At 35.2% G+C, this 14515-nt stretch overlaps 1 protein-coding gene across 33 annotated transcripts in view; it reads left to right on the top strand.

Annotated features, from left to right (window-relative positions):
- Nrxn1 (neurexin 1) overlaps positions 1-14515 on the top strand; it is a 1060252-nt gene that overhangs the window by 68082 nt on the left and 977655 nt on the right. The gene's annotated exons all lie outside the window — the stretch shown is intronic.

Raw genomic sequence — 14515 nt, 5'->3', positions numbered from 1 at the left:
CATTTTGTAATTCCCTGATAATGGGAGTAAGCCACTTGCTTACATTATGGTAATCTGACTGTTTTCCTTTTATCTCACTCCTTTTGTGTGGCTAAGTGTATGGAACACATTCAGTACTTTCTGGCTGACTGATAATGAATACAGTCTTGGAAAGATTTCCCTATGATTTGAGAAATTAAAGTCATTTAGGGGTAAAAGTCCCGAGAGGTAACTAGTGAACTTGATTTCTTGATGGGGCACAATTTGTTTTTTATAAATAACATTCATGAAAACTCAAAAAAAAAAAAAAAAACTGAAGGCAGTGTATCAGGAGCAGAAATAGAATTCTGAGGCATAACTAATGGTTGAGTCACTATTAACATAAGAAAGTCCACATGAGGCAGTGAGATCTGGTAAAGGTTGTAAAAGTGAGTCTCAGAGCCTTGAATGCAGTTGCAGCCAAAAGTAAAAGAAAGTAAGCACTGCACTTTTTTGGCTCTGTAGATATAGAGAAAAGACTATTAATTTAGGAGCCATGATATGTGGAGGCCAGGTTTAAATTTCCATGGTGCATTCTGGGAGGAGATACTCTATAACTGAATTGCTCTGCTGTTTTAAAGCACTGGTGTAGAGCTCACCTAGCAACTATTAAAAAAGAAACAGGGACCTCAGGGGAAACTCTGGAAGATAATCAGAATTTTAATTAGGAAGTAGATATGAAAAACAGGGACAGAGGGAATTGCAAACTAAAGGGAGATACGCTTTTTGTTAATATTAACTACAGATATATCTCAATTGTGGAACAGAGCAAGGTTAGGATACATCTATGTGCCATTTGTTAGTTCATACAAGTGTGAGAAACCCTTATGTAAATGAAGATGAAACTGTTCTGTTAACTTGGGAAATAGTCAACAGAAGCTCCAGGATCACTTCATGTGTGGAAAAGGTATTTCAAGGGCAAATGCCAGCTTGTTCTGAAAATGCTCTCGATTTCTTGCTTTGCCTTTAAAAGAAGAATTCGTTTCTTCTTTCTTTTTTAAATCAGCAGGCCTATTCCAGAAATTGTCTTCAGCTGTTAATAGCTAGTAGAAAAACCTTCATACTCTCAAATATAACCGATGGTATATAAAGAATAAGCCCTGTTTACTGGAGGATTTGTTTGTATGTGTGTATATATATATACACATATGTATGTATATATATACACACAATGATTTTTTTTCTTATAAGAATTAACAAAATCTCCCCTTTGTTAATGCTGCTTTAACACCACAAATGTCCTTTAAGTGCATTGCCATTATAGGTGATTTATTTGTAAATAAAATGAAACCTCTGAGGAACTGAATTGTTGTTTACAATGTGTGATCTGATCAACTATATTGCATAGATTTTTCTCCAAAAAGTATAGCTGGATTCAAATGGATCATATTTTGTCATTTGTTTTTTATTTTATCTTTCAAGATTTAAGTATTCTCTGAAGCCCTGTATATATATAAAGTTTATTTTGTCCTAGCATCTGTTTCCTTTCAAACCAATAACCATTTTGATTAGATAAACAGCTATACCCTTAGTCAATATTGAGCAGTTATTAAAAACAGATGATGGCTCCATCTTATTGATAATTACTGTTTTTCTTGTGGTGGTCAAAGTGTTTATTTCTTAAAGTGTAATCTAAGAACTAGAAGCCTGAAATTATCTAAGAACTTGTTAGATATGCAGAATCTTAGGAACTGAAAAATAATCTACACATTAGGAAGATATCCCAGTAATTTATATATGTAATACTATACACTAAGTTGTAAAAGGGCTACTATAATACGTACATACGTAGTACTATACGCTAACTTGTAAAAGGGCCATTATAATATGTACATATGTAGTACTATACGCTAACTTGTAAAAGGGCCACTATAATACGTACTTAAACCACTTCACAGAACTATTGAAAGAAATATCATGAATATGATATGAATATGGATATGAAGCAATGAGTATAGTTCTGTCAGTGGACATGTGATTCTGAAGAGCTTACCTCCATAACAGCATATCTGTAAATAATAAGAAGTCAAAAGAGGATTATTTTTGGTCCCAAATATGTAGCACTTACAAAAACTTTTAATATACTACTCAAGTGAAGATGATAACAATTGGACCAATTGGAACAATTTAAGGATGAAAATAAACATTGTTTCTATTATTTTCATATCATATTTTAACTTCTTAGTTATAATTTTATTTGTGAGAATTAAGTAAATTTTCATGGAAATATATGATTGTGGACTTGGTTTGTTTGATTTTTGTTTTTATTATGTTGATTCAACATTTATATGTTCTCTGCTAATATATTGGGAATTATATTTACAAGAAACATTTTTTTAAAATATGTTTAAGCATAAATTATTGACGTTTTGCAAGGTAGTCTTTATAAAGTTATTTGTAAATGTACTTTTTGATTATTTCCAAAATACTTGACTACCTATTTAAAATGCAGAATGTCAGAAATGTGGAAATTGTGCACAGTAAGAGCTAATCCATTCTCAAAAGTTTTGAATTTACAAAACTTACTGGATTTATAGAGACAGAAAACAAATGAGAAGGAGCTCTGTGATACCACATGAAGTGATTTAAAAATAAATTTCTACACTTTCTTTTTACACAAATGCATGTATATGTGTGTGTGTGTGTGTTGGGGTGATATACTGGGAATTAAACCCAGGGCTTTGTATATGCTGGGTAAATGCTCTTCCACTGAGTTACCTCCCTAGTCTTATAATTCTCAATGATTATAGACAGGTATTCTTTAAAATGACTTTGATATCTATTGCTTTTGTGTTTATCTTTTAGATTTAAAAATTAATGTATACTTTTCCTTATTAAATAAACTGTGGCAAATAATATTCACTCTGAATTCCCAGACTATCGGGTGAGACCACAGCAATATAGCTGTCATGACAATATAGTCAGTTCAGTTCAGTTTATTCCTTTGAGCTACTGTAGGAGATGTGCATACTTGTGATGCAGCTGATTTTAGGGGCTACTTGTCTTCAGGCCAAGCCAGTGTGCATCACATTAGGGCAGGACTTCAATTCCTTAATGTGCCTGCAACTTTAGCATTTTCAAAATAAAAATAAAATATTGCATTTATTCCAATGAAGACAGAAGTAAAGGTGTAGCAAAATTAATTGGATATTACTGAGACTAAATTATGTGGGGAATATCCCAAATATAATCATCAAAACAACCATTTGGCAGTTGAAGAGACTCAAGAAGTTTAGCTTCGATATTTTAAGAACTGTGCTGAATTATAAATCAATCTCTGTTGGAGAATGAATAGCACAGTACACTTTCCAAGGATGGTCTTGAATGTGCACTGGGTAGAGGAGCCCTAGTAATCTCTTGAAACGGGCCCAGATGCAAAATGTAGATGTCCTGAAGACTACTTCTGTTCCTAAGTCCAGGCCTGTGAAGTCAAAGGTGACCATTGACAGCAAGCACAGTGTACAAAGTCATGGACTTTTCTGGTCCTTCCATGTATGCCAAATCTGCCTTTTCCATTCTAGATGATGCTCTTCCTCTCCTGCTGTGTGCTCATTTCACTAGCCTGAGATTCTTCCCAGCATTTGTTTTCTGAATTTTTATTTTTAAAAGCCCAAAACAGTTCTGTATTATAGAATCATTTAAATGTAAGTGCATTTCCATTATATTTATCCTTAGAAGTGAGGACCATTTAAGAAAATCAGATAGCCAGTTAGGAAATAAAGAAGGAAAAAGAAGAAGGAAGAAAGAGAGAGAGGAAGGAATAGAAGGAGGGAAGGGGGCAGAGAGAGACAGACAGTGGAAGGAAAGAGAACTAACAAAGGAAGAAAAGAATTGGAAAAAGAATCGCTAACACAGACGAGCTTCTGTCTCCATCTGATTCAGAGAATCAGTGCCTTATGGAGGCAGATCTGATGTTCTCAGCCTAATTTTTTTATGTAAACAAATGTCTGATGCTTATTTCCTCATCTGTTAAAAATAAGAGGAATCAAAGGACGTTTTTACAACTAAATGAAAAGCAAAATGACATGTAAAACAAATTCTTTTGGGAACAGGGAAAGAACTGAGAAGTGCTTATTTATTTAGTTTTTCTTTTCAATGTTCCCTTTCGGTTTTTTTATGTGTAAGGAAATGGTTGTGGATCAGTCCAGGACTGTAAGTAATAGTTCTTTAAAAAAAAAAAAATTCCAAGTAAACTGAATGATTTTGGATAAATCATTTAACTTCTTGGAGTTTTACCATGAGCTGTAAGAAAAAGTTACTTCGAGTAAGATCAGTGATGGAAATGTATATGTGTAACTTGAGATTATTCGTATGCTCTAAAGTTCACTAATGGCACAGTTCTATGGATTTTAGCAGTTCACAAGGTTGTGCAGTGATCACTACTGTTTAATTCTAACATTTTCATTACCCCACAAGAAACCCCATGATTATTAGTAGTCACTTCCCCTTCTCACTTCTGCCTAACCTCTAGCAACTATTAAACTGTTTTCTGATTCTATGTAGTTCTTTGATAGAACATTTTAAATAAATGAAATCATGCCATCTGTAGTATTTTGTGTCTGGATTGTTTCACTTAGTATATGTTTTGTATTTGTATCAGTACTTCATTCTGTTTTGTGCATGAATGATTTTTTTTTACTGTATGGAGATAGCACACTTCACTTGTTGATACATTGGTTGATGAACATTTGGGTTGTACCTGTTTGGGCTAATTACAAATAATGATTTTTATGAACATTAATGAAAAATTTCTTGTGTAAACATGTTTTTAATTTTCTTGGGTCAGCTATTTCACTGCTGTGGCCAACAGACCTGACAAGAACAATTACAGGAGGAATAGTTTATTTATGGGTCATGGTTTCAGAGGTCTCAGTCCATAGATGACCAGCTCCATAGTTCTTGACCCAAGGTGAGGCATGACATCATGGTGGAGGAAAGCAACTCAGAACATGGCAACAAGGAAGTAGAGTGTATTGGCTCACCAGGGACAAAACATAAACCCTGAAGGCACACCCCTAGAGATCTATCTCCTCCAGCCACACCCTACCTGTCTACAGTTCTGACTTAGTTAATGCCTATCAGTGGATTAATGCACTGATAATGTTAGGCTTCTCAAAACCCAAACATTTTGTTTTGGATCTTTCTTACATTGCCACACATGAGGTTTTGAGGGATACCTCATATCTAAACCATAACAGGTATATATCTAAGAGTGTAATTTCTGGGTCATATGATAACCAAGGTTTTGGGAACCTTGTGTTTTCAAAGCAGATGCAGCTCTTTTTTTCATTTTAACCATCAGTGAATCAAGGCTCCAGTTTCCACATCTTACTCAACACTTGTTATTTTCTGACTTTTACTATACTAATGTCAAAGATCGACAAAATTTTTAAGAGAAAGACAATTACCGATCAATGTCTTTCATGAATATAGATGCAAAAATTCTGAATGAAAATTTATCCAGTACATTCCAACAATATATAAAAATGATATTCCCCTCATGAGTAAGTAGGATTTAGAATGCAATGTTGGTTTAATGCTTGGAAATAAATCACTGTGGTGACAAATGAGGAATAGAAGGGAACTCTCTCAACCTGATAAAGAGCATTTATGGAAAATGAACAGCTGATATCACTTAGACTGAATACTGACAGGCTGCTCTTTCATTAAGATCAGGAATAAGATGAGGATACACACTCTTGCTGCTTTTATTAAACATTGTACTGTAGGCTCTAGCCAGGGAAATTAAGGGAAAGAATAAAAGACATCCAGATTTAGAAAGAAGGAAATACAACAATGTCTAACTGCATTATCTTCTATCTAGAAAATCCTAAAGAACCATCCCACACAAACATGCACAAATACTATAGCTAGTGAGTTTAGCAAGTTTGAAGGATAAAAGATCAACATACAAAAATGAATGTACTTCTATAAAATAGCAGTAGATACTCTGAAAATGAATGTAAAAATCAAGGCCATTTACAATAACATGTACCAATTAAAAGAAATTGTAAAGACATGTTTCAAGAAGAAGAGGAACTTGGCCCAGAACACAGACCACTGGAGTAATTGAGCAAGAAAATAGAGAATTCTGATCTCTCATGTTTTCTTAAAGAAATGCCACAAGTTGCTTTCTAAGTGTGTGTGGGGGGGAGGGTTTCACCAAAATTATAAGCCCTTGGATGAGCTTTTGTCTTTTTCATTACTAAATGTTCTCTACTATACCCTGTGGAGATCTATCTATCTATCTATCTATCTATCTATATATATCAGCTATAAACCACCAAGACTCCAGAACTGAAATGATAGCTTAAATTACCTATTGTTTTAAGTGTCATTTAAAATTTAGTTTCATTTAATGTGGGGAGGAATCACAAAGAAAACTTCACAAAAGAAACTGAAACACTTATGTAATTGGAAATGACTTTTTCTTTTCTAGATCAAAGAAGGAATAAGAATGCTTTTGATCTTGGTACTTAAAACTTCAGCCTAAGTTTCATAAATTTTGTGCATTAAGATAAACAATGCTGAAAGGCTACCACTTATTGATTGCTAATATTATGCCCGGGCATATTGCAAATATAAATTTTCCAGAGTTTCTCAACTTATTGGACTTTCGTATATTTTGGGCCAAGTAATTGTTCAGTTCTGGAGGCTGCTGTGTATGTTGCAGGATGTTTAGCAGCATCATTGGCCTCTACCTGGTTGATGCCAGAAGCATCCCTTCTCAGGTGTGATAATCAACAATGCTTTATGGGGCCTAATTGCCCCTGGTTGAGAACTCTACAACCTCACTCTAACTTTAAATTATAATATCTTGCCAAATTATAATATCTTGCCAAATTCCTAAAACATGAAATTGAGAGAGATGAAATAACTTATTCAAAGACACATCATAGCTATTAAGTGTCAGAATCAAAATCTGAAACCTGGCTTATCTTGATGCCTGTGTGCATCATCATGACTAACATATTCTCCTACTGAGTTCTTATTTTTGATGATGCAGTAGGAATTTACACAAGGGCAGAGATAAAAGAGAGGGGTGTTGCACAAAGAAGCCATGGTAAAACTATCCCGGAATTACAGGTGTAAATGTTTTAGTTGGTTCCTACTACCCTACATACTCCTGGTTGTATTTTTCTAGTCATCCATCTCAGTTCAGATTAAGGCACAGTGTGGTACTGGGGTAAAACCATGGATACAGGAGGCATCCTGCCTCTGCTGATTGGATTTGGGAAAGGGGCTTTATCTTTCTCTGACCTTTTATCCTGAGTGTGTAAATATGGACTGATGGTTCTACCTATGCAGAGAGTTTATGTTGAGATGAGATGAGTCACCATGTATATAGCACATGGGTCAGTAAATGGGTAGCACTGTAAAGTCAAATCTCAGTTTTTAAATCTTACTTGTTTTAAGCCTGTCACATTAATAAACAAGTTACTTGTAATCTACGTTAAGTTTTGATTCCCTGTAAAACTAACTGGGCATTTTCTTTCGTAATAAGAGAACCCAAGTTTCAAGGGCAGAGACATATATTGTAACACTGTTTTCCCAAAAATGTGCTTCATGTATTTTACTAATCCAAGTCTTGCCCATTAGGTCTCTGGGGAAACTTTGGCCCTACTTCTCAGTCTGCTGCTACAGAACTGGTTGGAGAGGCTACAGAACTTATTCATTAATTTATTCAGTCATTCACCCATACAATAATTATCAGACAATTTTTATTTGCTGGACTCTATACTAAGCACTGAATGAAGATGAAGTGTGAAATTTTCTATGAAAATGTTCTGGGGAGATGTAAAGGAGTAGCCCTGTTATATCCTTTTAGTGCTCTCAAATTCCAACTTGGCTAATAACATCTAGCTGTTTGGCTATAAACCAATTGCTTAACCTCTCAGCTATTTCCTCATGTAGAAGTGACACTGTTGTACTTCTGACAATCATAGTTATGATTCTCTGACATAGCTTGAAGGAACACTTGAGAAGCTTTCATACATAGTTTAAAATTCCTTTTAAACAGGGATATTTGCAACATCACTTTTTAAAAAGCCTACTTAAAAATTTTTCCTGTTAAAGGAAAGAACATGATAGCTAAATAGATTATCTCATTAAATGCTGTGTAACCACCACTTATGGAGCTTAACACACTTCTCTGTAATTACTCTTTGAACTCCACTGAAGAGCTGTGACTGCACACTGCTTGTGGCAGGCAGGTCCAAGCCTTGCCTCTCCTGGTTTGTATTTACTAACAGTTTTGTGAACTATGATTTTCATCCTGTTCACAACATCTCTGGTGTATAATTATGTGCAGCCTTCACTTGATATATATGTATTTTTATCATATGAATAGTGACCCAAGCCAGCTCTGGATTAAAATAGTACTTTCCTTACTTTGTCAGCATTTGTGCATGGGGTTGGGAGGCAGTATCAATGAGAATGAAATCAATGCATCCATGTTGCTGGCCTTTTCCCTACCTGTGCACCCCATGTAAGTGCCAGTTCAGTCTTCCTGGGTAAGTCTATTTGTCTCTGAAACTATTGTCCATCAGACCCTCCAGGTCCTGAAGCTAGGCTGCATCCTGATCCAGTCAAGTGGCACCATCAGGTTCTTTATTTTGATGTACCTATTGTGAAAGTGAATCCTGGTTTTAGTCACTAAGGGCCTTCCTCTATGAACAAGCTCCTACTTAGTGCTCAATGTATAGAAACTTCATCTCTGCCTCGATTCCCAGTTTATGAAGAACTGAAATTAAGTTTCGGATCTAGACCTTGTGTCCAAATCAACTTAGCCCACATTTATTGCTAATGATTTTCTGCCTGTTTTACGGAAATTCAGCCCACTATTTACCATTGCTCTCCCTCGATCTCCTACTTACCACTGCAAGTTTCTTTACCAGTGCTGCTGGAACTTTTTCAACCACTCACTCTACTCAGTTGACTCTCTGTGCCCTAATTCCTGCATGTTCCTGTTCTGCTCCATAAGCTGCTGAACCAGCCCTGGGTCAGACTCTGTGTGGGCAGCATTCACATTGGTGCAAGCTCTGCAGCAAACTCAGTGTCAACAGCAATAAGTAGGAAACTTGGGGATTGATGTCTCCACAAGGTGGAGGGCCATGGGATGGCTAGAGAATTGACTAGATCAAAAGAACTAATGGAGTAACTTCAAAATATTCCTATTCAAGCAATAGTTTTACTGTGAATTTTGACTTTCATTTGTATACAAACAAAACATGCCAGTTTACACTAGGATGATATAATGAGAATAAGGAATAGGATTTGACGGTACATGATTTTTACAGATGGTATGTGTTTCTTCTCAGGAAAAGGAAGAAATTACTAATTTAATTACAATGAATATTTTAGGGCTCTGAGTATCATTTGAAAAGGCATTTACTGCATATATGTAAGGTAATATAGACTAAGAAGTTCTTACCCTGAATACTTAGAGAACACTGACCCAACAATTAGTTGTTTTCATAATGGATTAATCTTTACATTTTTGTTCCCAGAGGGCTTCTTTTTGGCCAAAACATACCATATCATGTAATGATGATAGGTATGACTCAGATTTTTTGGTTGAGTACAGGTCCATTATGAGACTCAATGTTCTTATTGTAGCATGTTTTTTTTTTTGTTCTTTTTTTCAATTTTTAGATAGTCCATATGACATATGAGATAACAGATATGGCCCAAGCACATTTTAAAAAACTTCTGGAACATTATGTTGTAAGAACCTCATTGGGTTTTCATCACTCTCTGTTGGAAAACCAAGACTCAGAAACATGAGGATTTGCCTAAAGTTATAATAATAAATGGCTGAGTCAGCATTTGAACTCTGTTCAATGGATCTGATGTTTATTATAAGCCTGTATGTACCCTGTTCTACATTTCATCAGGAAATGGAAATGAATTATTCAGGGAAAGTCAGAGTTTCTTAAATGTCTCATTTGCTTGCCCTTTTCCTGCCAAGGTGACAGTTCTATCTCCCTTAGTGTTTTTTCCTCCATCAACACTGATAATTAAGGATCACCTCCTGGGTTACATGCTTGCCAGGCACATGATGGAGTGTAAAGAAACTGGCAGCTTGGTGTCTCACTGGAGGGTCAACTTTCCCTGTAAAAATAGTTAAGATGGTAGAGTATGTTAAATGGGAGATGAAGCTGAAGCTCACTGTGCTCAGGTCTAGATGAGAAAAGGTGAAACGCAATTCAAAGTAGAAAAACCAGGATCAACACTGAAGAAGAGACCTGGGACCAAATTGGATGCCGCTCTATTATCTCACAATAGACACTTTGAAATGTGCTTCTGCACCTGTCTCAGATGCAATTTATTTTATAGTTTATCTTAAATTTGTTCTCCAACTCACTTTTAAAATAAGAAATCCATGAAAATACAGTCCTGTCTGACTTGTTTACTTCTCCATCACCAATACCTATAATGTGTCTAGCATATAACAGATACTTAATAAAAACTTGGAGAAAGGGGTGGGAATGACAGACAAAAGCATTCTTCCTTCTGGTTTCTAATAACTAAAACAGCTCATATTAAGGAGTTTTACATAGTTGGATGTTTCACCTGGCCCAATGCTATATACCCTGGATATCTATTAAGTTTATCATTTGTTATAGTGAGAGAAAGATACAACTTTTCCCATCATCTCAGATTAAATATACTAAAATATATTCATAAAGGCCCCATATTACTATCCTAAAAATTCCATCTGTAGTTAAAATAATGTACTTAGATAAGGAAGATAGTATAGCTTATATAAAGTAACTATAAAAATCAGCATCATTCCATAGGGTAATGTAAAAGAAATATAAGGAAAGCTATTTTTACAAAATCCTTTGCATCACAATATGTGACTATTCAGGCATATGGGAAAGAGGTAATCATCTGCTTGTGCCTAAATGTAGAAGCATTGTGAATATGAAGTCACATTTGCACACTGATAGAGGTGTATTATATTGGTGACTTATATTGTGAGAGATGGTAACTTTTTTTTTTTGTATTGATGAAAAACTCCTGGTAGATTTCCAGACAGAAGAAACATGAGACAAATTTTGAACTTCTCTAGGTTTACATAGTGGTTGTATTCTGAAAAAACATTCATGAATCATAAAAATGTGCAAAAAGTACTTGGTGTTCATTTACTTCACATTAGATTTCAGGCTCATATAAATGTAAACAAATTATTCATCTAGATGGGTATGTGTTGGGACATTTGAAAGCTACATGGAGCATACTGGACTTTCCTTGGCATTGTATCATATCTGCAAACCCTGACTCCCACCCACCTTATGTCAGTATAGCCCCCCATTCTTGTGTAACCCAAGAGGATGCATACTGAGCAAAAATTGACAAGATCTGTGCATCTGAGGTGGTACTGTCCCTGCCCCTTTGAGAACTGTTGTTATCATTAAGTTAGGTGCTAAATAAATTTTTTTACTTTTCTGTCTTCATTTGAGGTACAGATTATGTCTTTCATATTTCAACTTACTACCTATGACACTGGTTGCCTTCAATCAATCAATCTCCTTTCATCCCATCTCTCCTCAGCCTTCATGTTGCCTTCAAAACACATCTAGCAGGAAATATCCTGAGCTTTGAACCTATCCTTCCCTAAGCTTTGTCTCAAACTGCTGTGCTTAAGCAATTTAATAAAATATAATAAATTTTAGTTATCACTGACATATATTGAAATCTCATAATTTTTGACTGAAGTTCGAGCTAAGACCCTGATTAAATGTCAGACCTCTATCATGTATTTGTAAAGGAAGTGTTTTGTTATGTTAGTTGTGTTTCCAAGTAGCTTTTATATAATTTCACTCACCACCTATTACAAACTAGAACTCTTGGATTATTCAAAATCTCTGTCTTCTGTGAAATGGAAATGATAATTAGAATTAAAGTTTTTGTGTCTGCAGTTATTAAATGACATAACTTCTATCTGAAGTTGTTCACCGATTCTAACAGGTGCACATCTGATGGCAGTGCTTGTTATGAAAAGTCATTGCCTCTCAGTTTAGAATTGGAGAGTACTTTGGGGATGGAATATTACAGGATTTTAGTGGCTGCATGCCAGGGTATGCTAAAATGCACACAATAGTCCCCACAAGAAAAAAGTATCTGTCCAAAATTTTAGTATTCACACATGTACACACATGCTTGCTTTGCTCTCTCTCTCTCTCGCTCTCTCTCTCTCTCTCTCTCACACACACACACACACACACACACACACACACACACATGAAGTCTTCAGTAATTGTTAGTGTTTGCTTTTCAGACTCTGCTTTCTTTTCTTCTTTAAGAGGAAAAATTCAGGAGGTTAACGCAAATTCACTTGAGTTAGTGTATTCCTTCAGTGCAAGCTAGCCTGTACTGTCAAGTGAATATTCTGGGAAACTGATGAGAACAAGGTACATAATCTGACATGTTTATAAATTCTATCTTTTAATTTTGTGTTGCAATCTAAAAACCCACACATTTCCATGTTCCCTTCTATGTAGATTTTCTGTTTGAAACATTTATGAAACTAATTCCCTGATTCAGGTTTAGATTTGTAGATTCCAGAAAAGAAAAAATGTTTTTTAGCCACTTTCTTTTACCACTTTGAGGAAAAGAAATGAGAAGTGGAAAAAAATGTTGGGGGCATTTGTATATGGCTCTAAACTTTAGGCTAGGAGATGGTTCCAATATTGTTATTCTGTTTAGTCTTTAAGTAACTTGCATTTGTGTACACATCTTCATTTTAAGTAATCTCCTCTGCCTTCATATTTGTGTAAGTCAACAAGATACCCAGAGAATTGTGCAAACTCCAGTTGAATTGTAGTTTTCTGAAAAATAAAGAAAATCTCCCTGTACATATGTATTCTTCTGAGAAGAAACTGGTGAAACATATGTAAACAATATCAGGAAAAGCCATTTGTGGAACTGGAGCCACTAGTCTCTAGAAATATCTAACTTGTAAAATGCAAGGTTAGCAAATGTTAGTGCATAGCAAGTGCTGGCTATGCGGTTAAAAGCTCTTGAGGGAAGTTGTTATTTTGAGCTTCCAATTTTTCCAAGATGTCAGTAGATCCTTTCCTTGCAGAAACAGTGAGAAGCTCTTAAGAGAATGAAAGCCCATGTAGGAAGGGACCCATACCATGCATCCTGCTCAGAAATCTGTTTCCAGGAGGAGACATTGCAGGATATCTAGTTGTACCAGGAGGAAAGGAGAGTGAGGATGATTTAATCTCTCTGGAAAGAAAGTGGGTTTATCAAGTCAACTGTGGCCTCCTCTGTGCTTTATATTCCTCAGTATGATTTTGTTAATTATGTTAATAATGATGTTTTGAAGGGTATGTTTCAGTATGAGTATGTATAGACTATGCAGCCCAATCTGTTTCTTGATGTCATTTTCTGCTTCTTGGAAACAAACATCAGAATTGATATGAAAGGTAAGTGACTAAATTAGACACATTTGAAACCAGCCACACTTTTATCCTGTTTGTTTAACTAAATCTTTACTTCAGTGCAGTACTCTGTGCCTGAATATAGTGATTTTTTTCCTGTTTTTATTTAAACCCCAGGTGTTATTTTGGAAATAGGAACATGCTCTAAAATTTACTTATTTGTAACTTGAATGAACTGAGATAATAGTTACATGTTTTCAGGTTGCTCTTACTCAACTCCTGCCAGCACAGTCCTGAATGCAAATCTGCTTATTATGAGTTCTGGACTGAAGTATGTTTATTCCTTTGGTTATATAAAACACATCTAGCATTTTCATTCTGCTCTGTTTGCTTGTTTCAGCCTCTGTAATAAGACTTGGTGCTTTTCAATAGCAGTTCTAAAATGGGTTGGACATGCCATGCTGAATTCATGGAAGTACCTTCTAGAGAGACTGTCAGTGTTCTGGGAACTCTCTGGGGGTGGGGGCGGGGAGGGTGTGTGCCTTTTTTATAATATCTAATTGTACATTATCTACTGATTCTTATAAAAATGGAGCCCAAATCATCAACAATGCAGTTTGCCATCCTAACAATGAAAGATAGACTAAAATTAACTGAGCTCAACTAGCAACTGCCTGAAAGAGAGATTGTTTAATGTGTGACTGTTCTGAGGTTCAAAAAGACTTAACTAATTTTTATTTATTATTACCTTAAAAACCTACTCTAAATTAAATAGGCATTGTGTACCAGATTCTCCCTCAATCCTCAGATTTCTAAAGCAGCAAGATGGATTTCAGTAAATCCAGTCATCACTGAACCACAAAGGAGCAAACACATCTGCCACATATTAATCTGTCTATTAATATTTGTAGTTTTGATTCACATTGTTTAGTTTCATGATGTTTATTAAAAACAATTGTCTGGCATTCGTATGCATCTGTTAGGTTTTATTCCAACCATTGAAAAAAGTATTATATTTTTAAATAGTTTAAATTGAAATTGTTTTCACTATATAACTTGATCAAAGTTTTTTTTTTTTATTCTTTGTTATCTTGCTATTT

The sequence above is a fragment of the Callospermophilus lateralis genome, chromosome 14, assembly GCF_048772815.1.
Source record: "Callospermophilus lateralis isolate mCalLat2 chromosome 14, mCalLat2.hap1, whole genome shotgun sequence".
Classification (NCBI taxonomy): domain Eukaryota; kingdom Metazoa; phylum Chordata; class Mammalia; order Rodentia; family Sciuridae; genus Callospermophilus; species Callospermophilus lateralis.
Note: the sequence above shows the minus strand (reverse complement) of the source record. Positions and strands in the feature narration are given on the sequence as shown.